We start from the raw sequence: 23,645 nt of genomic DNA, 5'->3' as shown, positions 1-23,645 counted from the left end.
GACCAGATGTTCCCTGGGGGTCCAAATATCCCAAATATCTTCAGAACCTCTGCTGCTTTCTGTCATTAGCCTATCCACGTGGTCTGAGAATTTCATCTTCTGTTTGTATTATAGTAACTAACTTTTGTATGGCTTTATAAAACTGCACAGAGTTCATCCACATGCATCAACTCATTTAATTTGTACAACTCCCTGAGGAGGCTGGTGTTATTCCCATTTTACAGGTGAAATCGAGGCTTTGAGCAGTCGATTACACGTTATGTGGTATAGCTGCCTTGCAACTCGGGTGTTCTGGTTCCACGGGCAGGTTTTTTTCTTCTGTATCAAGTTTGCCCTTTATTGTGTGGAGACTTTCAAATAGATGACTTTCCTGATGATTAAATCAAGATGTAGAATAGGCTGGAAGCTGGAAACCTTTCTGAGATTGACTAGTTGAACATTAACAATGGTAGGCTATTATCTGACAGAGAGTAGGTCGTTCTAGTTAAATATTCTAGTTTATAGTGAGCTCCCATAAATCCCACGTACAGTTAATGGAATACCAATTTGCAGAGAATCGGAGTAGAATGAAACGTGCCTACTACTCTATATTGATCCTGAGTTGTCCCTGGTGACTTGCCATCTCCTAAAACGGACTCCTATATGCAAATTAGACATTAGCTGGAGAATGTAAAAGGTCAAGTTACTGAAGGCATTTCAGAGTAGCTCAGGCATTCTGCTCTATATGGCCGGGCAGAGCTGGGCATGGGGGTTGCAGAGTTGGCCAGTGGACCCCAATGAACTTCACCAGGGTGCCTGGGGGAACTTGTCTGCCTGGTCAGGCCAGACACAATAGAAGGCTTCAGGGAAGCTTGGGGCAGGAGACAGAACCTAAGTTAACACGCAGTCAGATTCAGGGTCCCACACTGCTTCACCCCTCCTGTCTCTGAGCCCTCCTTTCTGCATTTTGTCTTAGAGATGTATGTATCCCGGTAGCTTTTAACTTCTGGTCAGAGACAAATCTTATCCCTGAAAGAAGTTGGGGTTCCAGGCTGGTAAATGGTCTGAGGAGATTGATTGTTGACTGTGAACTAGAAGGTTTCACATACATTGTTTAATTTCAGTGTCGTCCCTCTCCCTCTCTTGCAGTTAGTGTGGGGCCAGGAGCAAGAGGGATGAATTGTGACCTTGTGAACCTCAGGTCCAGGCCCACGAGGGATTCCGTTTTCTAAAATAGACAATGTCCATCAGAGGGGCTTGGCTTTGGGGATTGGAGGGAACAGGACATGTGGCAACCTACTTCCTCCTAACCCTCAGCGTGGTGGCAGGCTGGGAAGGGACCAGCAATGTGTGGTCCCTCCCTCTCTACCTAGGAGAGTGCCTGTTGACCGTAATCCCAGTGCTGACCTTGCTTCCACCAGACAGTGGTTCCTGGACAGCAGGGCCGACCCCCATTCATCTCTTCCCAGGGTCTGTTGCAGGAGCTGGAATGTCTAAGGCACTTACCCTGATGGTGACAGGCTGGTGGGGGCGGGGCAGCCTGCTGGTGTTCTTCCCAAGCCTTAGCTCTTCTTACGGACTCTAATAGGGATGGGACAGGACCTGGTCAGTGTCCACACTGCTCTGGTCTGGGTCCTGGTAACCACAGGCTCTGATGTCACAGTTGTCTCCTTTCATCTGCCTTATGGGGCACTAAAGGGAGTACTTGGTAGGGCCCTGGCTGCAATCAGATCTGGTCATGGATTCCAAGACCCACAGATCTTGCATCACACAACTTCTGGTTGTGCCTCCAATGAAGACCAACTATGAGTACAGATTTAACAGCAAATTCAGACAATTACTGAGTCTATACCATGTGTCAGGCACTAGGGTTACGGAGATGAAATCTGAACACCTCTTGGAAGGATTCATGGCAGAATTAGGAAGACAGTGACATTTGCGTGTGTGTGAGTGTGAGTGTGTGTGTGTGCGTGTGTGTGTGTGTGTGCGTGTGTGTGTGTGTGTGCGCGATCTATCCATCTATCATCTGATAACTGCTTTAAAAGACGATAAAGCCAGATACAAGAGAGACCAGTGGAGGCAACCACTCATTCTGATGGGCATCAAGGAGTATCACAGGGAGTAGCTGCTGGCATTTGAATTCAGCCTTGAAGGTAGAAAAAGATGGCATTCAGGGGGCAGACAGAACAGCAGGTGCAGAGGCTCGGAGGTATGAAGAGACCATGTGTATTTCAGGAGTGGCGACTCTTCCCCAGGTCCCACCTTCTGAGCTTGGCTAATGCAGGACCCACTCACCTCCTGAGTTAGGGTACTCCTCCATCTCTGCTGGGGCCTGGCCTCCCTCAACCCAGGAGTAAGTGCCCATTCTCCTTCTTTTCCCCCCGGATAGGAGTGACGCCTCTGGGTTGTCTCTGAGGCCTAAGCCCTTTCTGCCAGGATGCCTCTGGTGCTAGTTAGTCATCACTAATGTGGCACTTCCTGGTTGCCAGGCACTGCTCCTGAGTGCTTTCCAAATATTAACTCATTCATTTAATTCTCGTGGCAACCCCCGGGCCCATGTTGCCTCCCGGGGTGGGGGCCGCTTGGTAGGTAGGTGGGCAGAGCTCATAGCCCCGGTCTGTGTCCCTCTGTGGGTGATGTTCTGATTGATTGTACAGCTTCTGGCTACGCTTCACACCAGTGTGCTGGAAACAGCCGAGTCTGAGAGCTGCGGTGGAGTGCTGACTGCCATGGATTTTTCTCCCTGACCCCGTTTCCTTCAGGTGGCCTGCAGGGCTCCGCTGACTACACTTTCTGAATCAAAGATTGGGATCTGTCGTCTGAAAAAGAATGTTTGTGCTGCTTTTTTGTGCAAGAGGAGGCCTGGGAGGTGTTGTTTGGGTACTGAGAGAGTGGAATTTTTGAGACATTTCAATGGTTTATGTGGAAAGTTAGGACAGAGGATTTGAAATTGGGATAGTCCTGGAAAATTCAGGTCCCATGATTTACTGTCAGGATACACAAGCTTTTAGTAAATATTTAAGCAGTGTGTAGTTTGGAGTGAATTTTCTGTACTGAGCCCACAGGAGCCTCAAAAGGGAATAAACAGTACCTTTCAGCCACAGAATCTTGCGATTTCCTACCAGCCCCAGTTCACCGATGGGGTGAGAAAGCTGAGGCTCAGAGAGATGACATGACTACGTGAAGGGCACAGTGCTCATAAGTAGGGCAGCCAAGATTTGAACCCACGTCTGTCCCTAGACAAATCATTTAACTGTAAGGATAATAACAGAACCTGTTTCCTTTAAATGGACCATTTTAAAGGAGCTAATGACCGAAAACTCACTAAGGCAGGACTTGGCACAGGAAAGGGGGTCCCCTCCCTTTGTGGTCAGGCCTCTGGCCCACCAGACAAGCACTCTGTTTGGCATTCGGTGCCGAGAGTCGCTGTGGCTGAGTGGCGGTCCATTCCCAAGGCAGGGCTTCAGGTCCTAGCTCTTAGACCTAAAGGGACGTTCCAAGGGCAGGGTCCAGTACAAGGGAAAGAGGCTGGGGCCAGCTGGACGGATGCTGTGTTGGTTACAGGCACTGGTCTAACGTGGGGAGTGGGATGTGAAGACCTAGCCCCTGTACCTCACTTCCTTCAGGTGAGGCAGCCTCAGTCTAGACCTGAGAGGTTCTTGGTGAGAGAGGTGGCAACCAAGCAACCAGCTGTGTCATCTGTCCCTTGATCCCAACCACTGGTGGGCCTGCAGAGGAGATGATGACAGCCTGAGCCCAGACCTGGCCCACTTGGCTCCCCCGGCCCCCTTCCCCTTCACCGATCCCCTCCCCTGGTCTACTTATCAAATTCATACATGGTTGTAGAAAATTAAAGTGTCAGGGATGAGAAGGAAAATCGGGCTATGAGAGCCTGGAACCTTCTTTCCCTCCTCCCCAGTTAACTTATGTTTTGGGCTTTGTTCCATTATTGCATTGCCTTCTCTCACCTTCCTGATTTGGTAAAACTGCCTGCTATAAAAGCTCTTGCCACCAGATGCTCTCCTTTTACAGCACTTTTCACAGTTGCAATTTTGCAGTTAATTAGTGTAATTATTTGTATTAGTACCTGTCTCCCCAGCTGTGAGATTTGCGAAGTCAGTCTTTCTTTAAAAAAAAAAAAACAAAACTTCCTCTTAGACTTGTTTTTTTTCTTTTAACTTTTTATTTTGACCTCATTCAGACACAGAAAAGTTCCAAGAATAGAACAAAAAACTCCCATATACCCTTTACCCAGATTCCCCAAAAGGCACCATTTTATCCCATTCACATTATCCTTTTATGTATATATATTTTTTCCTGAACCATTTAAGGATTCTATATAGACGCTTCCTTTCCCCAGAAATACTTCAGTGTGTTTCCAAAAACAATGGAACTCCTGTATAACTACAGTACAATCTTTAGAATCAAGGAATCAATATAGACCTTAGTCGGTTGTCTTGACAGTGTCCTTTGTAGCAAAGAAAACCCCAGATCATGAGTTGCACATAGTTGTCATGGCTCTTTAGGCTCCTTCAGACTGATACGGTTCCTCAGCCTGTCTTTGTCCTTCATGACCTTGACAGTTTTGGGAGAGTACAGGCCAGTCATTTTGTAGAATGCCCCTCAATATGCGTCTGTCTGTTTTAACCCACCATTGTGTCTCCCATGCCACTGACACATCAAATACACTCAGGAAATGTTTGTTGAATGAACAGGTGGTAAGATGGAAGGAGCTGGAAGGGAAAAAGTCAGCAGGTTTTCTAGTTTCCCCCACTCCCACTCCTTCTCCTGCTGAAAGATTTGTTATTTAGTGGCAATCATACTGTTTTTCGGTTTGAATCCTGCTGTTTTTATAATACCCCTTTCCTGGAAAAGGGGCTTCCTCAGGGGTATATAAGCAGACACCGGGTGATGGCTCGGCAGGGATGCTGGAGAGGAGAATGGAACATTTGATGAGGGGCAAGACTAGGCCTGGAGGTCCCTCCCAATGATAAGCGGCTTTCTCTAACGGGGACTCTAACTTTGCAGACTTAGGGGGCCAAGAATAGGGCGACTAGAATTCATCATCCCAACCAGAACGTTTTGAGAATAAAAGGGGCAGCTATTAATAACTGTGTCTAACCAGCTAGCCTCAGCTGGGGACTGCCCTAGGCAAATGAGGGTGTGTGATCACCCCACACAGATGTGCTCTGAGGGTGGAGGTCGTGCAGGGGGATCAGGAGAACCCTCTCGCACTAGGCATGCCCTAACTGGATACAGACAAAACTCATCTCCTTGGCACTGCCTGCCAGTTCCATGTCCATGGCTTTGGTCCCCTCTGTGCTTGCACTCCTTTGGCATGCCCCTCCCTCCCCAGCTTTGCTCCTGCCACATCAGCCTTCTTTCTGCCCTCCCCTCACCTGCTTCTTGCCACGGGTCTATAGGAGCCTGGATAGTCACCAGGGACCCTAGATGTAGGAGGAGGGGTGGGGTCTGTGATAGATACGCAAGGGGGACAAACAAGCCAGCTGTGCTTCCCACTGACCAAATGCAAATGGAATGTAAGAGCTGGGGTGTGTGAGCGAGGTGGGACAGGAGACCAGAGTCTCCCCAGACCTTTTCTTCCTGTTTCCCTGGTGCTCACGCTTCTTCCTGGTCCATCCTGCACGAACACCCACGTCCTTCTTCCAGCCCTCGTTCCAAGATCAGAACCAAGTCGCTGGCCTTTGGCAGAAGGAGGGAAGCAGGTGGCATTGGGGACCCAGGCAAAGAGGATGGGCATTAGATGACCAGTAGGTGCAGACAGGGACTTGGATGCAGAGAAAGCAGGCGGGAAGCCAGCGTCTAGGAATCCCAGTAACAAGGTCAATAGGGGGCCATTTATCAGGAAGCCTCCATTTGCAATAGCGCGTGCCCAGCGTCTCCGGCCAGAGGTGGCAGGCACTGGGGTCCTTATCGGCTGGTGCTTTAACCCATTTTCTGCCTAGCCCAAAATATCAACCCAGCCTTCCTGGGTTTAAAAGCATTGTAGGCTGAAAATCTGAAGGTATAGAGGTATTTCCTGGGCTTCCTGGTCATGTGGACTTCATGAACACAGTCCAGTGCAGTATAGGATTTTTATAACTCTAGGCATCGGCGGCTTTATTGGAAAAGCCAGTTCGCAAAGGAGTGTTCAAGACACTAGCACTTACTAAACTCCTTTTTTAGTTAATTGTTATGTTGTACTGGTTTAAAATGTTCTTACTCCCCACAAGGCAGAGCTGTGTAAGAGCATTCAGTTGGAGGTCAGTTTTTACAGGACAGAAAGCATCACACAGTGTCAGAACTGGAAGGAACCTCAGAAGAACCTTTGCCAGCTCTTTTTACAGGTGGGGAAGCCAGGCCCTGAAAGGGATGTGGCGTGTTCCAGGTCCTATAGGTCACAGAGCAGGGGCTGGTACCCATGTCGTACAGTTTCAAGCCCCCAGATCTTAGGAGTGTTTTCTAGATCTCATCTAAGGAAGTTTATTAGATGGACTGTGTATTTCTATAATTTTGTTAACATCCTTTAGCATTTCTCTAACTGTAGAAATAAGTTGTATTGACATTGAAGCGGTTATGCATTTCTTGCTCTTTTACAAAGAAGTTGCTAGGCTGATTTTTTTTTTTTAATTTCGTATAGAAAAGGTGACATATACCTTCTGTTGAATTTCTATAAAGGCATAGCTCAGATATTGTGGGTTTGGTTCCAGACACCACAATAAATTGAGTATTGCAATAACACAAGTCGTGATCTTCTCACTGGTGGAGGGTCTTGCCTTCAGTTTGTGAAATACACAACACCAATGAAGCACAATCAGGCAAAGGACGCCTGTGTTCTGGGCCAGTGTTTCTCCAGCTTGAGTACATCAGAATCACCTGGTAAAACGCAGGCTGCTAGGCTCCGCCCCCAGAGTTTCTGAGTCTGTGGATCTGAATCAGACTCTCAAGTGGGACCTGAAAATGTGCGTTTCTAATGAGCTCCCCAGTGGTGCTGCAGGTCCAGAGATGGGGAATCACCCTCCGAGGATGGCTGCCCAGGCTCAGTGATCGCATGGGACAGTGTACTCTGAGCTCCGCAGCCAGCCAGGCCCTCCCTGCTGTCCAGTCAGCATCCCGTCCTCCCTTGTTACTCCCACACCAGCCAACCCGACCATTGCACTATTTCCAGGTCCCATACCTGTTGTCCCGGCCTCTCCGGATGACCCCACCACCTGTGGCCCTGAGATGCTCGAGGCTGTCTGGTGGGAGCCTCCTCACCTTGACTCCTTCATTTTCTGGCTCCTCTCCTCCCTTTCTTCTAGTCTGAGAAAATGAGTGTCTCGTGGCTCAGGCTTCCCTCTCCACTTAACCGTTGAAGATTGTCATCACATCGCATGACGGGGAAAAAGCCTTCTCTAAGCCTGGCCTCACCTTTAGGCCAGCACCCGATTACTCCCTTCCCTTTCACTGCCAAGCCTTCTGGAGAATAGTCTACAGTCACTGAAAAAGATTTGCTGTCACCTCTTTTGACACCGTTCAATTCCAGGTGTTCACGTTTTCTGTACCTATAATGAAAGGAAGACAATTTTGTTAATTGTGGTAGAATACACATAATGTAAAATTGACTCTCTTGCCCATGTTTACGGGTACAGTTCAGTGACATGAAGTACAGTCACACTGTAGTGCTGCCATCACCACCGCGCAGCCCCAGCACTCTTCATCTTGCACAACTGAAACGCTGAGCCCATTAGACACTAACTCCCCATTTGCCTCTCCCGCAGCCCCTGGCCACTACCCTTCTACTTTCTGTTTCTGAATTTCCTTACTGTAGGTACCTATTATAAGTAGAATCATCCAGTGTTTGTCTTTTCGTGATTGTCATGTTTCACTGAGCATAATGTCCTCCAGGTTCATCCAGGCTGTCGCATGTGTCAGAATTGCCTTCCTTTTTAAGGCTGAATAATATTCCATTGAATGTACATACCACGTTTTGCTTATTCATTCATGAGTCCGTGAACACTTGGGTTGCTCCCAGCTTTTGGCTATTGCAAATAATGCTACAAACATGGGTGTCTGGGAAGACATCATACTGATTAAAAAGAATGAGCAATATCAGGTTGGATGTGTAGGCATTTGTCTGTCAGTCTTGGCTTTGTCTACCCATTCCTCCTCTAGCCTGCTGTCCCCGTTCTTCTCCACGTGCCTCTCGCCCAACACTGCCGATGCTGTGATGGCCAGGGTCCGCTCACTTGTCAAGACTGGTGGCCAGTTTGGTCTGTGCGGCTGGCTTGTCGCCTTCTCTCATGCCAGGGCCTCTGGTGCAGCTTCTCTCCTGCCGCCCTGCCGCCTTGGCTCATCCCTCTGCTGTCCGTTCCTTTTGTCTTCTTATTGTCCTGCAGACTTTCCTGGGTGAACTCGCCTGATGCCATCGTCAGGTCTGTGCCTTCAGCCTGGTCGCCTCTGGGCAGTTCAGGTCCTATGTCAATCACATCTGCACACCTCCCGCTTAGTAGCCTCAGGTCCCTCCACTGTACATTCAAAGCAGGGCTCAGCACCTTCTTCCTGAAAAACGCCCTCTCCATAATCTTCACAGTCTTCAGCTTAGGAACCCCAGGGTCACACTTTACTCACCCCCACACCTGCACTAGGCAGATCTGCCCATCATCCCGGAGAAATCCTTCCCCCAGTTTGCCCTCTTTTCCAGCCCTGCTAAAACTGGGTTAGTTCCTAAACTTCTCCCATTTGCCTCCACTTTTGCTTACTGTCCCCAAAAGGCCCCCCCTGCCGCTACCTCCTTTACATTGCCACCAGAAGGTGTCCCCTACAAAAATTCATAAGATCCCTTCCCTCTCTGTGGGTTCCATGTAACCTGGCTCCATCTGTTCTTGCTTTCCCCCGTCTCTACCCCGAACTCCACACACTATATGCTCTAAGCCAGGGCTTCCATAGCTTTAGTGTTAAAATGCAGATTCTGATGCTTGGGGTCTAACAAGTTCCCAGGTGGTGTTGAAACTCTGGTCCACAGACCACATGTTGAATAGCCAGACGCTAGAATAGATCTGTGTTTCACCAAGTTCTACCAACATATTTTCAATCTATAATGCAAGAATTGAAAAATTTTGTGTTGTAATTTTAACGTCTTCTGTTTTAAACAAAGTTAATCTTAAAATTTTCAATCCTCAAGGCAGATTCGTTGTTGCAGTGAGTATCTGCTACTGAAAGACATTTTCAAAGACTAAGAAATGCTTATTTCTTAAGAATTACCAAATAGGTCCAGGTGCACGAATGTGGGGGGTAGAGGGATCTTGAGAATGTTTTCCCTTTAAAGGGGTACATACTCAGGGTCAGCTTCTCCAGGGCAGACGCCCCTTACTCTGTTCTATCCCCCAGGGCCTAGCTGGGCCTCTGTAGGGTGTTTGGCTGAAGGGGAAGGTGAGTCTCAGGACTTCCAATAGGAGATAAGTGTGGAAACTGATGATTTGATGTGGGAAGACTGGGTTGGAGGGGAGCCCTTTGGGGGAAGGTGCTACCAATCGCAGGAGAGGAGGGAAAAGGTTCCTGGCAGCTGGACCTCGGTGAGGGGCACTCTAAAGCCCTTTCAGTGACTTTTTTTCTTAGTTTCAGGTGTGCAAAACAATGTAATAGACATTTATCGTTTGTATCCCTCACACAGAGTAACCCCCCTCCCCCAATCTACTACATCGCGTATAGCTGTTACATTTCCACTGTCTTTTCCTAATGCTGTACTCTGCTTCTTGTAACTATATATATATATATATATATATATATATATATATAAATAAAATTGTATAAAATTGTAGTTGACATTCATTATTGTTCAGCTGCAGCTTCAGGAGTACAGTGCAGTGATCAGGCATCTACCTCATCCCTGAGGTGGTCTCCCTAATAAGACAAGTGTCCATCAGATACTCTACAAAATCTTTACAACATTATTGATTACATTCCCCAAATTTGGGGAATGTAATGACCATTCCCCAAATTTGGGGAATGTAATGACTCTTAGTAAGGCTTTGCTATGGTGATTTCCCTGAGAGCTAGGCTTTGGTCTGGGAGAGCAGAGGGGGGCGGGTCATGGAGGGCGGTACAGAACCAAGTGTACCTGGGAGAATCTGACTGCGTTTGGCGCACCAGGAGGGTTCGAGAAGCAAGTCCCAAATGGTGAAGGAACAGGGTCGTCAGGCCGAGGGGATGGGATGGATGTCAGGGAAAGGTGTGGCCGCTTTTAACCAGCCTGCTCTGAAAACTTCCTTACCTCCCGTTCCCCCATATGTCTAAGCTCTTCTGTCTGCCACTGAAGGGTTCCAGGGTCTGCCTCCCACTTGCTCTCGACTACTTTTCTCCCTCATTTCTAGGTCCTGGCCAGGTGACTGTTCCCTACATAAAATGCAGCTGTACTTGCTCAGCTCCTGGCCTCCTTGCACAGAATTTTCTCTGCGAGGTCGTGGTGTTAATTGTTACCTGTCGGTGCAGGTTGTAAGCTTCGGGTCACCTCCAGAACCCCCCACCTCCACTAACTCTGTGACCCCAGTTGAACCTCCTAACATCTTGGTTTCCTCATCTTCACACTTGGAATGACAGGTATGTCCGCCTCACAGGTCAAGTTGCCTAATGACAAGCCCTTCTCCTGGTGGCATATGATAACAACTCAGGAAGTGCTTATCTTCGGTCACTGCTTGCCATCTGTCCCTCTCAGTAAGCTTGACAGAAGGACCAGACTGTGACATTTGTCCACAGGTGGAGCCGGAGGTCCCAGAGATGGAGAGAACTGTGCTTTGTGTGTGCTGCCCTGGGCAGGTGGGGGCTGAGGTGGTGCCGTCGTGCAGAGTACGGGGTGTAAAGGCCATTGGAGTTGAAGAGGACGAAGCAAAGGCCTGGAAGGAGTTGATGTGGGGTGGAAAGCAGAGGCTCTCAAACTTGAATGTGCATACAGATGACTGAGATTCTGCATTTTTAACAAGCACCAGGGTGATGCCGTTGGACCCACTGTGAGTGGCAGTGATCCGGAATGTGATTTATGGTGGAGAAACTCATGGAAAAGAGGGTATAGAAAAGGCACAAGTACACAAGTACAACTACACAGCTGTGCCTAGCTTCATGGAGATAGCTTGGAGTCGCAGGTGTACACAGGTGTCGGAAGTCTGGCAGGTGAGACTGGAATCAGATTGTGAATGATAACAGATAGGGGCAGTAGGGGCCCTTGAGGGCTTTGGGATAAGTATTGGGTAATTTGATTTTGCTGTCTGATACTCCATGCTCTAAGGTCCAGCTTTGCCATTGGAATCCACTAAGGAGCTGTTTTCTTCTGTCGGGGTAGCAATGACACACCCCAGACAAGGCCCCAGCAGGCAGTGGTGCTTCCTGTCTTCACAGCACTTAGCACGCTGAGAGATGGTGATTCATGCATCTCTCTGACCAGCCTGTGAGTTCCCAGAGGGCAGGGGCCTGACATAGCCTGTTACCTCTGAACCCCAGCACCTGCCACGGAGCCTGGCAGCAGTTGGTGCTCATTAAATGCCTGAGGCATCATAGAGAGGGATGAATGCAGAATGTTCATGAAGGAAGAATGTGTAAAGCCCTGTGACTAAAAGACAGCACTGAGAGCCAAGCACTGAGTTGGGAGTCTGGGAGAGTGTTGGTGTGAATGGGGGAAGATGGCTTAAGGAGTCAGCAGGACCTCAAGTAAAAATGCTGGGAAGACTTGAGAAGATAGAGTGGGGAGTTGAGAGGGGTGAGTGCTGGGGAACGGATTTGGGCATCAGTTCTGAGGAGTGCGAATTGGGCTATGAGTTCTCTGAAGAAGTGGAGGGTTCAGTGGGGAAATGGGAACTTCATCCGTGAACCTATTGTGGTGTTCTAAGACGCAAGGGCACAGCTGCTTTACTTCTGCTTCCAGGAGAGAACAGGTGCCCAGATCTAGGCAGATTGAGAATAAAGAATTTCAGCTTCACCAGGCTGGGTGGAGCCAGCAGGTTGGGGTCCCCATGGCAGGGTCTAGAGCTGTCACACTCACAGTCATGACATATTTAATCTCCACCTCAGAAGAGCTCTGTGAGGTGGGGGCCATGAGCCCCTGAGGCTCAGATGCCCTGTGAGGTGGGGTCAACCTCATTTTGCAGAGGGGGAAATGGAGTCTCAGAGAGGTTCAGTATCTTGCCCATACCACAGCCACAGAGCTGGGGAGTGGAGGAGTCAGGCCTGGACTGGGGTCTCTGGGCCAGGAGAGTGTCAGGTGGTGTAGCCCAGCTTCGGAGTTGGGTTTCTAGGGAAGGAGTGTTTGCAGGTATGGTACAAGGCCGGAGCTGTGGCAGGGTTGGGAGGGTTGTTGGTGCCAGGTGCAAGCTGCAGAACAGGAAGCAGGATCATGTGAATGCAGAAACGGGAGAAGAGGTGGCAGAGAGTCAGGGGACAAGTTTAAGCAGTTACATACTCTGGGTACCAATAAAACATCAAGTGACAGCATTTTTTAAAGTTCTGTGCAGTTGATTTTCTTAACTCATTACTCAGACAATTTAGGAAATACAGAAAGACTGAAAGGATAGAAAAACTAACAATTATATTTTCATGTTCTTGTGAGTTCCCTTATACTTATAGTTGTGGTCATACTGTAGATACAATTTTTACAATGATTTTATGACCAGCCTTTTTACTTAATATTCTAATCATTTTCCATGTCATTATGAAGTCTTCATGGGTATCCTGTGGCTATTTTGTGATTTACTTACCTGGTCGTCTAAAGTTAGAAATTCACTTTTTTGGTAGTAATTTTCAATGTTATAAACGTCTCTGGGTATATCATGACGGGAGGTTCCCAGAAATGGAATTACTCAGTCACACCACCTCCCAGCATGACTGGAATGATTAGGAGCGCTGATACAAGCCTTCTATAAGTGCCGATGTAAGCCCTGTGTACAGTAGTTGTTCGTTCACTTGTGTGTGCCTTTCACGGACATTTATTAAGCACTTGTGGGGAAAGACTATGGCCAGGTCAGCAGAGTACCAGCTGCCAGCATTTCGGGCCTGACTGAGCCGGGTAGGAGTGTGTGATCACTCACGATGGCCCAGGACCCCAGGACAGCCTCTGGCTTCAGGTCCAGGCAGCGCTCACCTGTGAGTTTGGAGCTGCCTGCCTTCCCCTCTGTACCTCTTAGTGAGATAGTAAATCGTGTGGTGTGCCCCATTTTATCCTTTTAATCCATGCATTCCTCAGACATGTACTGAGCACCTCATGTTTTCCCGACACTGTTCCATTTGCTAGGTATACAGCAGTTAACTGAAAAATTCTGCCTTCAAGGAACTTCATTCTTGTAGGAGGTCGTGATGTGGGAATTGGGAGGAAGTGGGCAATAAACAAATGTGATCTGTCCGGTGGTGATAAATGCTAAGAAGCCATGTAAAAGGGAGATAAGGAGTCATGGGGGCGCCTCACTGAGCAGACTCAGGAACAAAGTAGGGAAGAGAGCAGGGGAGCATGTCTGAGGGGAGGGTGTTCCAGGCAGAGTGAGCAACTATGGAGACCTGAGGTGGGAACGGGCTGGGTGCAACCCAGGAACAGGAAATGGGGCCGTGTGGCTGGAGCAGAGAGAGCCGGTGGGGTGCTGGTGAGCAGGGCAGGGAGGTGGCCCTCTGGAGCCGAAGATCTACAGAGGACCCAAAGATCTACGTAGGACCCGGCCTTCGGTTTTTGTTGCTGGTTTTGGAGCCAGAAGGCGACTCCTCCCCTTGGAAGGAACTGGACTAATCTCATACCTTTTTGTTGCTTATCTGCAGTGAGGGATCACTGAGGCCTGTGTTTGATGGGGAAAGCCCTGGGAGTTGAAGTCCAGGATTTGGGAAGTCACTGCCTCCGTCTGCCCTTCAGTGTCCTCTTTTGTGCAATGAGGGACTTGAACTAGGAAACTGGTAAGGACGTGTTGAGCTTTCCAGGGCTGGGACCCTCTGCCCTGTCTTTAGTTAAGTATGCTCGTTAGATCCGGGATCATTTCAGTTTACATGATAGGAGTGTATAAATACAGTTGTTACATATTTCGTTCTTAATATGTTTAGCCTAGTAGCTTTACTACTTTGTGACAAGCAAGAGTCTTTCAGTCAGTTGTGGGTGGTGGTAACAGTAGTAATAAGTGCTGGGGGGTGCAGTTTATCCGCTCAGCCATCCATTCATCTCAGTTAATTATTGCGCACCTGCTGGGTACCAGGCTCTGGGCTGGCTGTGTACACCACAGGGGTGGTTTTTAAAAGATCCAGACCCAGACCCTGCCTTCATGAAGTTCACGATCTAGTGCAGCGATGCTAGCTCTGCCGGAGGATCAGGGTGGGGAAGGGATCCGGCCGGGAAAAATCAGGGCAGCCCCCCCCTTACATCGTGTACAAAAATTAACTCAAAATGGATCCGTGCCCTACATATAAGAGCTAAAGCCATAGACCCTTATTAAAAAACCAAAAGACACACAAAACATTATGGGTAAAACGTCATGACCTTGGATTTAGCAATGAATTCTTAGATATGATATCAAAAGCGTGAGCAGCAAGAAAAATAGATAAATTGGACTTCATCAAAATTAAAAAACATTTGCGCATCAAATGACATTGTCAAGAAAGTGAAAAAATGGGAGAAAATATTTGCAAGTCATGTATCTGATAATGCTTTAACATTCAGAATATATAAAGAACCCCTATAACTCAACAACTCAAATTATGATAACCCAATTAAAAAATAGGCAGGGGACTTGAAGATAGATACCGTATTTCCCCGAAAATAAGGCCTAGCCGGACAATCAGCTCTAATGCATCTTTTGGAGCAAAAATTAATATAAGACCTGGTCTTATTTTACTATAAGACCAAGTCTTTAATGTAATGTAATATAATATAACATAACATAACATAACATAACATAACATAACATAACATAACATAACATGACATAACATAACATACCAGGTCTTATATTTTTGCTCCAAAAGACGCACTAGAGCTGATTGTCTGGCTAGGTCTCATTTTCGGGGAAACACGGTATTTCTTTGAAGATCTACAGGTGCCCCAATAAGCACATGAAAAGATGCTCAACATCACTAGTAATTAGGGAAACGCAAACCAACCACAGTGAGCTATCACTTCACAACTAGTAAGATGGCTATTTAAGAAAAGTACTGGTGAGGATTGGGAGAAATTGGAAGCCTCTTACTTTGCTGGTGGGAATATAAAATGGTGCAGCTTTTGTAGAAAAGTGTGGTGGTTCCTCAAAAAGCTTAACAGAATTACCACTGTGACCCACCAATTCCACTCCTAGGTATACACCCCAAAATAACTGAAAGCAGGCTCAAACAGATGTTCATGCAGCAGTGTGCACTGCAGCACTTATTCACAATAGCCAAGTGGTAGAAACAACCAGGTCCAACAGATGAATCGATAAACAAAATGGTCTGTTCATACAGTGGAATATTACTCGTCCTCAAAAAGGCAATTCTGACATATGCTACAATATGGATGAACCTTGAAGACATTATGCCAAGTGAAATAAGCCAGACACAAAAGGACAAATATTGTATGATTCCTCTTATATGAAATACCTAGCATTTGGCAAATTCTTAGAGACAGGAAGTAAAGGTGTCCAGAAGTTGGGGGAGGAAGGGAATGAGGAGTTATTGCTTAATGGGTACAGAGTTTCTGTTTGTGGGTGAAGACAAAGTTTTGGAACTAGGTAGTGGTGATGGTTGCACAACGTTGTGAATGTAATTAATGCCACTGAATCGTATACTTAAAATGGTTAAAATGGCAAGTTTTATGTTCTGTTTGTTTTACTGCAATGAAAAAGACTACAGCAAGTAGTGCGACGCCTGGGAGAAGTGTGACAGGAAGTGTCAGGAGCCACTGGGCTTGGGTTCCGCTCTGTGCCAGGTCACCTCAGGCATGGTCCTTGCAGTCTTTAGCCTGGTTCTTTCTCCTCATGTGGGAGTCGAATGAGATGAGTGTCGTGGTTCATAGAAGATGCCTTCCCATGCCCTTTAATTTCATCCTTTCAGTGGAAAAAGTTTCTGCCAGGTAGAAAAGACAGAAAACAGTGAATCTGGTGGTTTTACCCAAATTATCAGTTACCTACTCATTTGTTTTGCCATTATCTTCCAGGTGGTGGTCTAACCCCATCTTTGGTCCTTTTGACCTAAAGTAGGGCTCAGCTGGGCCCTACTTCACTGACATTTGTGCCTGGCCTTAGTCACGTTCTCCTTCCCTCTCTGGGTTTACTGTGGGTTCTTTTGGAAGTCTGAGCCCTACTAATTAGAAGCCATCCAAACGCCCAGCCGTCCTGTGATTCCACTGGGTGGAATATTATAAAACCATAACATGCCAATGAAGTGTTTGATAGTGGGAAAGAGTGGGCTGTATGATTGTATAGACATTGTAAGTACAACTATTTAAAAAAATAGTCTCCAAACAAACAAGACAGTGCTGTTGGTTTTATCTGACGTGACCACATCAGAGCGTGCCCTGCGTGGCAGCTGTTCTACTGAGCTGCCCTCTCCTTCTTCCCCTGTAGGGTTAGTTAACCTTCAGGTGGGCAGAGCCAATTTGTTTGTTTCACAGCCATGGAGGTGGATTCTGCACTGACCAATCACGTCCCGCAGCTGGTTGAAAGACCCTCAAGGTGTAGATGCTGTGAGGCTGTCCTAGATCCTCCTGAAGACCCAGGCTCCACCCAGGCTGCCACACCGGGATCCACCCCACTCCCCGAGTTTGTCAGTTTCCCCACCCCTTGACTGTCATGAGATCCTTGGCTTAGAGCTGGCATGTGTGCCCCAGAGGTGAGCGGGCAGGGTCTGGTTGAGCTCAAGTTCATTGAGAAGACCAGACTCCCAGGGACTGTAGTGCACCTGGGCCTCCGTCAGGAGTCCTTGCAGTTCTGAGCTCCCCGGAGGCGGGTGCAGAAGCGGGTACTTGCTGGTGCTAGAAGGAGAGCTCTGGGTCATGGGGTAGGTGAGGTCCCAAGCCAAACCCAGTGCCTGGCATCAGGAAATGAGGTGGTCCACTCGGCGAATAATTAACCCTGGGGTGGCTGCCTGTTGAGCTGGAAGGGCCTTTAGCCCACGCCTTTTGCCAAAGTGAGAGGAACTCATTTACTATGTTTCTGCAATTCTGAAAGATGTGTGTTCCACATCTTAACTTTTCTGAAATCAGCATGATCTTCACAAAATGTACTTTGGATGTACTGTTTCTTTAAAATTTTCTAAAATACCCGTTAAATCGATTGTCATCTTAGAATGGAGGAAATATGGTAATACATACCCAAGTCATTACTGAGGTTTCTGATGTTGCAGAATTAATTAAGAGGAAAAGGTTTCCTGGACCATTTCTGCCCTAAGGGGAAATTTACCAACGTGAGCTATGGGGAGTGTTTATGAAGATTATCTCAAAGGGTAAGAATATACCTTTAGTCAGTTGGAGACAATAGTGATTAAGTGGGGCCTTTTCCCCTCAGTGAATCACCTGTAATTCACCTTCTTCCCAGTCATGTGGGCCAAGACTCAGTGGGCAGGTATGTGATACCCTGCCCTGAATTTGGGACTACGTATTACCCCTTTTGCAGGCTGATTCTGCCTTGGGCAAGGTTCTCTGAGTCTAATCTCCCAATCTGTAAAATGAAACTAGCGTGCTGCCCACCAGACCAGTCAGCATGAATAGAGCCAGGAGTGATGGGTGTGAAAGTATCTGGAAAACTCTGAAGCCCTGGAGGTCGGGCCTCTGGTTGCTCCTCAGGATGGGAAGCCTGGGAATGGGAACAAGCTGGGGACTAGGAGGGAGATGGGTGGAAAGAGTGGCGATACTCGCTAATACTCATAGGAGCTGGTGTTGAGGAAGGGTCTGTAGTGGGCCAGCGCCTCCACTGGGTTACAAGATCACTGCTCCTCAGGATAATTTATAGGTGAGTAAACGGAGACTTAATTTGTCCAAGGTCGTACCAGCTTGGGAGTGGCGGAGGAGAGACTGGAACCCAGGTCTGGCTTGTTCCTTCAGGCCTCTAGTCAGGCCTTCCCAGCTGAAATCCCTGGCCACCTGGAGCCCCCAGGCAGCAGTGTTCCTGGTCCCAGTTGCTGAGTGCACCTGGAAATCAAGAAATGGGGTGCATTGTTCTGTAGTCACAATTCCCAGCTCGTGGAAGGCCTCAGTACAAGTAAATGCAACAATAGCAGCAACAAGAGATATTTTTGTTTGATTATTCCTGAATACTGTTATTCTGATTAGCATTTCGGCGTGGCTTTATACTCGTAAGTCTCTGCGCGTTAATGCAGTCTCCTTTTATTAATTTCCTAACCCCATCTCACCAAGACAGAAAGCCCTGGAAATCTGACTACGCGGCATAAAAATACATTTTATCTTGGTTTCTAGAGGCGCTGGCAACCAGCAGGGTTACTGTACCTAATGTAACCTGAGATGGCCTCTCGGATTAAAACCCTACAGGCAGAGGATTTTAAAGCTGGAAAGAACCTTGGAGGCTCTAAGCTGGGAAACCAAACGAAAGGAAAAGTGGACTGGTGACTTCCCCGTCACTTGGCCAATTAGTGACAAACAGGGTGATGCTTTGGGGGGAAGGGTTGGAAGATATTTTTCTGTGTTTCCTTAAGATAAAATTATGGCGAGGGCTCCTGGTGCTGAGGATTGTGTTTCTCTGGCCAGACTGCCTCTGGCTTCAGACTGCTTGGCAGGAGCAGAGCTGGCGGGATGGTCCGGTTGTGAGATTCCAGCTTCTTGGCTGGGATGCACAGTGATTAGCACATCTCAAATCTTTCAAAGTGACTTTAGCTGTTTTCTGAAGGCTTCTACTTTGAGGTGCACAGGGGTGGTGATTGGAGCCTAAGATAGAAATATCATGGACTGACACCCAAATGGGCGTGTCTGTGCCCCGAGGGCAAATATTAGCACAGTATTTTCGTAAAGTTTATGCAACTTGATTCATGTCCCTGTAGAGCAAATTTATTCCATCCTGTTTTCCAGTCTGTTTGGGGCCTATTTGAACTATTCAGAGGGAGAAAGAAAAGAGATTGGTAGCCTAATTTTAGGTAGAAACTGCTCGATTGTAAAACGCATTCTATTATCTATATTTTGAGCTTTACATATTGCTTTTTGTCTGTTCATGTTATTTTAGCCCCTGTTTCATGGTTTAATGGGCCATTTTAGTTTAGTTTTGGGTTTTTTTTGATATTGAGGTATGAGGTATCTGTTTGCAATTATTTCCCATGAGAAATGAATGTAAGGAAATCCAGTTTTGAATAGTGCTGCTCTGAGTAGTGCTCACATGTACAGAAATTTAACCTTGGTACTATTGAAACAGAAGTCATAACAGAAACTTGGTCCTGGAAGCTCAAAGTTCATCCATCCTACCCCCTCCAGTCTTATCCAGCTTCTCTGCTTGGTTACTTCTATTGATGGGGAGCTCCTGCTCTCCCGAAGCTCTCCCTTCATAATTGTGCAGCCTTGACTCTTCAAAAACTCTTTCTTCTGTTTCATTTCTTCTTCCACCTTGGGATCTAAAGTAATCAGTCTAACGATAATAACAATATGTATCATTAATTGGGCCCTGCTAGGTGTCAGTTAATTTGCATACATTTTATCTTCAGTGCTTAAAACAACCTTAGAAGGCAAAGAACATTTCCTCCCTTTTATAGATAAGGAAACAGTCTTAGAGAGGGTGGGTGATCTCTCTATAAATTCGCACAGCTGATAAGTGCCTAAGCTGGGGTTCCAACCCACATCTCTGCCGGATTCCATCGCTGCTGAGTTTCCCGTAGCCTCACACCATACCGTAATTCCTCTTCTGTGTGACAGCCCCTTGAATTTTTTTTTTTTTTTTAGCCCCTTGAATTTTTGAGGAAGCTAATCTCCTTCCTAAGATTTCTCTGGTATTTCAGTTATTCCTGACACTCTTACTAAACCTGGAGCCTCTAAAATGCCCATGTGCTTCATTCATCTCCTGGCCTTTGTACACACAGTGCCGTTTCTGGACTGCTGCCTCCACCTGGCCAATTTCCCTTTGTCCTGCAACATTCCCTGTGAAGCCTTGGTGAACTGTACCCCCCATTCCACCCCAGTCGGGAGCCTTCCTCCTGTTCCTCTGGCACCTGGGCTTTCATCTCCCTTAGAACTTGAAACTCTAGGCACCTCTGCTCCTCACCCACCCCACTTTCTGGCCTGGCACAGAGCAGGTGCCTAGTAAATGAATACTGAGTAAGTAAATGGTCCGGAACTCCTTTGCTAAACTAAAACGTAATTATAAACAAGATCGATGAGTCTGTGAAATTGTAATCCTGTGATTGGGATGGGAATTTGGCCAGTTGCTTGCAGGCTGTTGGGATAGCTTGTCTGGTGGTTAGTCCTGGAAGTCATTTTCCTCAGCATGGTTGGGTTCAGTTCCTGCTTGGGCTGGCGTGTGTCTCCTTTTTCTCTCAGGAGGCAGGCTTGCTGGCCCCTGAAGTTTCTGGGTTCGCCGAGTTGGCACGGAACAGGAGAAGTTTAGCCGGCACGGTACAAAGACATACTTGGGGGGAGGCTGACGCCCAGCCCTTCTCATGTCTCTACGGCCCACACAACACAGGCTGCCAGAAGCGTCCACATGCATGCAGAGGCGGCCCTGGGAGCATCGAGTCCTGTGAAATTTGGGGGGATGTCGTTTACCACTGCATCATGATAAACTTCCTAAACATAAAATAAAACAAAAACTCCCCAACTGAAAATCTTATTTTAAAAAATCTCATGAAAATGGGCTTCAAAGTCAGGAGACTGGTCACTTTGGGGGAAAGGGTCATGTTTGGAACAGGGCATGAGGGGCTCCTGTCCAGCTTCTTGAGAGCTGTGTACTCAGAATTTGTGCTTTTTTCCTCTCCGTGTGATACTGTGAGTAAAAGAGGGGGGAAAGGTGATGACTTAATTCTTAAATACTCACAAGTTCAATGTGAGTTTTCTGATCTCTTAGGAGCAGACTTTGTGTTTAAGTTACTAGCTTGTCATTCCAACCCTGAAAACACGGCTCATGGAACATAAGAAGTTGGTTTCTCTTTATAGCAACATTACCTCTTTCCCGAAACTCCTGTAGCTCCCACAGCGTTCTCTATCTTGCCCTTCAGGGAGCTTAAAACTACTTCGTGTTATCCTCCCAGTATCAAGTATAACTTTTATTTTGTTAGTTTTACAAGTGTCATGGTGTCGAACCTATAAATAAACCCTGACTTCATAACAAGAAAAGTATTTGACATTTTGAAGTTGTATGAGAACAAGGGTGGTCATTGCGGGTTTCTGTTTGAATAAACTAATCCTACAAATTACCCCACCCTGTTTCCTGGGGGCTCCAGTTGGAATTCCACTCCATGAACAAATTATAGGATCTATGGAACAAATGATTGGATCGCAAGATTGTACTTTGGATTATTAGGATTAATAATTGCAAGATAATTTGAGCATTGAGCTATGTTATTGAAGTGACTAGTGTGAGCATTTTCTCCCATGTGGTCGGAATAATGTGAAGTCAGAGTTAAAAACTTTCATAAATGCATTCATGGAAGCATTTTTATAAATAAAAAGTATTAAGTACTTTTATATATGGATACCCAAATTAAAAATAAGTCTTGTGCACTTATTTCCATTGTTAGTTGGGATGATTGTATTTATTATCAGGCTTGAAGCTTTAAAGATGTTATTTAAAAATTAATTTTTCAGGATTTAGGCTCAGGATAAATTAGTTTATTGGCTTTAATGTTGAATGAGCAATACGAAAATGCCTCCCTGAATGAATAGATTTTTTTTTCTAATTTAGTAAGTATTCAGTAATAATGTTTATATTACAAGGTAGCTTTTAAAATAAGTTAATATGTTTATCTTTCTTATGAAATGTTGTACTTTGGAAAGTTAAAAAGCCAAATAAGTGGAAAAAATGTCAGAAGGTAGTATTAGTAAATTTATGAAAATTGTAGTCATGAGGAAAATTAAATTTCATGGACTAGTTGTATGGTAATTCTGCTATCAGCTGCACATACTTTAAAATTAATACTGTGAAATAGGATTTATGGAAACTAAAATCACTAATTTTTAATTGGTTGGGCTGAGTTTCATTACTAACATTTGCAAAGTCTAATTATACAAAATGCATACATCTCTTTTCCTTTGGTTTCTTTTCTTCCTTATGACAATGGTAGCTCACTGTCACCAGTTTCTGAGAAAGTGTGCATAACAGAAGGCACTGTGGGGTCTTCCTTCCTTCTTTCCTTTCTTTCTTTCTTTCGTTTTTAATGACGTGGATATTCTGAATCGGTAAGAATTGCTGTCTGGGAAAGATGTGAGCTAATTTGAGTGAACAAGCCAAGACATCTGGTTCTATAATATCAAGTGATAGGATCCTTTCTAAACTGTTGTTATTTCCATGTTGCTTTCTTCCTCTCTGTTGTGACAACAGTGCTAATCCCAGCACTGACATATAGACGGGAAAGTCGGTTACTTCAGCGCCTGAAGAAGTGCTCTGCCAGGATCAAGTGCTAAGCTGTAGGAACTCTTTTTTAGCTCTGGAATCGACTTGGAAGACAGACAGGAAAACCGACCTAGGATGGTGACCTAACCAAGCCCCTGGCTGTAGGCACAGACGCTCAAAATCGAAAGGAACCCTGAAGATGGTCTTGTTGAGAGTTTTCCACTGTGTGGTGCTTAGACCTTCTGCACAGAGCCTCCTGGGGTGCTTATTAAAAAACGCAATTTCTATACAACAACGAAAGCAAGGCAAGGTCCTGGTTGGGATCCTGGATTAGGAGGGAAGAAACAAAAGACATCAGAACAATGTTGCAGAATTTTAATATGGACTGTATATTACATAAGTGTTTTGGCAATGTTAAATTGTCTCAGTATGATAATAAAACTGTGATTATGAAATGTCCTTGTTCTTGGGAGGTACATGCTAAAATATTTAGAGATAAAGGGGCATGATATCTACAACTTTTCAAGTGTTCAGTTAAAAGCATGGGGGTGGGTGTTTAGGAAGGAGAGATAAAAGTGGAAGTGGCAAAGTGTCAACAGCTGAATCCAGGCCAACAGGGGGATACAGGAGTTCTGTTTTTCTTGCAGCTTTTCTTTAAGTTCAAAATTTTTTTAACTTTTAAAATACCATTTTCTGAGTCCTCACTAAACCAGCATCTCTGTAGGTGGTGCCAAGAAGTTTAACAAACTCCCCAGGTGATGCTTAAGAACATGAAAGTTTTAAGTCTCTGGTTAAAAAGAGACTTTAAAGAAATATTTTAATCAGTATTTCTTTTTCAGCAACTTAATAAAGGCTGTTACTTACAGTTTGATCAAGCATACATTCTTATGGTTTGATCCGGTCTTAATCTAGGGCTTGATAAATGATCGGTCCTCATCCAGATGCTTTTACATTTTATCTTTAGACGGGAATACACCACTTATTTCAGAGAAGAACACTTAGGCCTGGCCTTAAAACAGATCAGAACTAGAAGCTATCCTGTCAGGTGCAAGCCAACAACTCAGAGAGCTCTTTGTTTCCCTATAGGTACCAGTAAAGTCCTGAGTGCTTTGAGGGCCCTGGGTTTGCCCCCCACCCCCATCCCAGACTTGGTTAACCCATAAAGCAGCCCAACTGCTGTGTATTGGTATTGGCAACTAAACAAAGGAGAAAATAATACTGGTA

The 23,645-nt window shown here is 46.1% G+C and overlaps 1 protein-coding gene across 5 annotated transcripts in view; it reads left to right on the top strand.

Moving 5' to 3' along the window:
• The window catches only part of PTPN3 (protein tyrosine phosphatase non-receptor type 3), a 129,046-nt gene that overhangs the window by 30,838 nt on the left and 74,563 nt on the right, over positions 1–23,645 (top strand). For 2 of the 5 annotated variants that reach the window (XM_081065492.1, XM_081065491.1), the window contains exon 2: positions 13,747–13,878. The exons of the other annotated variants lie outside the window; for them this stretch is intronic. The gene's annotated coding sequence lies outside the window, so the exon portion shown is untranslated. The remainder of the gene's footprint in view (positions 1–13,746; positions 13,879–23,645) is intronic. 5 annotated transcript variants of the gene reach the window in all.

Source organism: Rhinolophus hipposideros (genome assembly GCF_964194185.1).
Source record: "Rhinolophus hipposideros genome assembly, chromosome: 11".
NCBI lineage: Eukaryota > Metazoa > Chordata > Mammalia > Chiroptera > Rhinolophidae > Rhinolophus > Rhinolophus hipposideros.
Note: the sequence above shows the minus strand (reverse complement) of the source record. Positions and strands in the feature narration are given on the sequence as shown.